This window comes from Schistocerca serialis, unplaced genomic scaffold (assembly GCF_023864345.2).
Source record: "Schistocerca serialis cubense isolate TAMUIC-IGC-003099 unplaced genomic scaffold, iqSchSeri2.2 HiC_scaffold_194, whole genome shotgun sequence".
Classification (NCBI taxonomy): domain Eukaryota; kingdom Metazoa; phylum Arthropoda; class Insecta; order Orthoptera; family Acrididae; genus Schistocerca; species Schistocerca serialis.
This window is the reverse complement of record NW_026047756.1, coordinates 8,251-10,000: the sequence shown is the minus strand read 5'-3', so window position 1 is coordinate 10,000 and position 1,750 is coordinate 8,251. Positions and strand designations below refer to the sequence as shown.

At 53.5% G+C, this 1,750-nt stretch overlaps 1 non-coding gene across 1 annotated transcript in view; it reads right to left on the bottom strand.

Moving 5' to 3' along the window:
- LOC126443822 (small subunit ribosomal RNA) overlaps positions 1 to 1,465 on the bottom strand; it is a 1,909-nt gene extending 444 nt beyond the window's left edge. The window contains exon 1 of the ribosomal RNA XR_007582206.1: positions 1 to 1,465. This exon is cut by the window's left edge and continues 444 nt beyond it. This is a non-coding gene — a ribosomal RNA (small subunit ribosomal RNA).
- Positions 1,466 to 1,750: the final 285 nt, after the last annotated feature.

Sequence of the window (1,750 nt, the reverse complement as noted above, 5' to 3'; positions counted from 1 at the left end):
ACGAAGGATGTCACGCGACTAGTTAGCAGGCTAGAGTCTCGTTCGTTATCGGAATTAACCAGACAAATCGCTCCACCAACTAAGAACGGCCATGCACCACCACCCACCGAATCAAGAAAGAGCTATCAATCTGTCAATCCTTCCGGTGTCCGGGCCTGGTGAGGTTTCCCGTGTTGAGTCAAATTAAGCCGCAGGCTCCACTCCTGGTGGTGCCCTTCCGTCAATTCCTTTAAGTTTCAGCTTTGCAACCATACTTCCCCCGGAACCCAAAAGCTTTGGTTTCCCGGAGGCTGCCCGCCGAGTCATCGGAGGAACTGCGGCGGATCGCTGGCTGGCATCGTTTATGGTTAGAACTAGGGCGGTATCTGATCGCCTTCGAACCTCTAACTTTCGTTCTTGATTAATGAAAACATACTTGGCAAATGCTTTCGCTTCTGTTCGTCTTGCGACGATCCAAGAATTTCACCTCTAACGTCGCAATACGAATGCCCCCGCCTGTCCCTATTAATCATTACCTCGGGTTCCGAAAACCAACAAAATAGAACCGAGGTCCTATTCCATTATTCCATGCACACAGTATTCAGGCGGGCTTGCCTGCTTTAAGCACTCTAATTTGTTCAAAGTAAACGTGCCGGCCCACCGAGACACTCAATAAAGAGCACCCTGGTAGGATTTCAACGGGGTCCGCCTCGGGACGCACGAGCACGCACGAGGCGGTCGCACGCCTTCGGCTCGCCCCACCGGCAGGACGTCCCACGATACATGCCAGTTAAACACCGACGGGCGGTGAACCAACAGCGTGGGACACAAATCCAACTACGAGCTTTTTAACCGCAACAACTTTAATATACGCTATTGGAGCTGGAATTACCGCGGCTGCTGGCACCAGACTTGCCCTCCAATAGATACTCGTTAAAGGATTTAAAGTGTACTCATTCCGATTACGGGGCCTCGGATGAGTCCCGTATCGTTATTTTTCGTCACTACCTCCCCGTGCCGGGAGTGGGTAATTTGCGCGCCTGCTGCCTTCCTTGGATGTGGTAGCCGTTTCTCAGGCTCCCTCTCCGGAATCGAACCCTGATTCCCCGTTACCCGTTACAACCATGGTAGGCGCAGAACCTACCATCGACAGTTGATAAGGCAGACATTTGAAAGATGCGTCGCCGGTACGAGGACCGTGCGATCAGCCCAAAGTTATTCAGAGTCACCAAGGCAAACGGACCGGACGAGCCGACCGATTGGTTTTGATCTAATAAAAGCGTCCCTTCCATCTCTGGTCGGGACTCTGTTTGCATGTATTAGCTCTAGAATTACCACAGTTATCCAAGTAACGTGGGTACGATCTAAGGAACCATAACTGATTTAATGAGCCATTCGCGGTTTCACCTTAATGCGGCTTGTACTGAGACATGCATGGCTTAATCTTTGAGACAAGCATATGACTACTGGCAGGATCAACCAGGGAGCTGCGTCAACTAGAGCTGAGCAGCCGGCCGCCCGGGAGTGTGTCCCGGGGGCCCGCGCGAACACGCAAGCGTCCGCTCAATTATTCTGCAAACAGGAGGAGGCTGAGCTCCCCTGCACAACACACCTCGAAACCCTCTCAGGTCCCGGCGGCGCGCAGCGCCGTCCTAAGTACTTGGTCGGGTTCGAGAGAGGCGCAATCGCCCGGAGTTAGGCGAGTAGACGCTTTAGGTGCGACCACCCGTGCTCCCAACTGAGCTTGCCGCTGCCGACAGAGGCCCGGGAG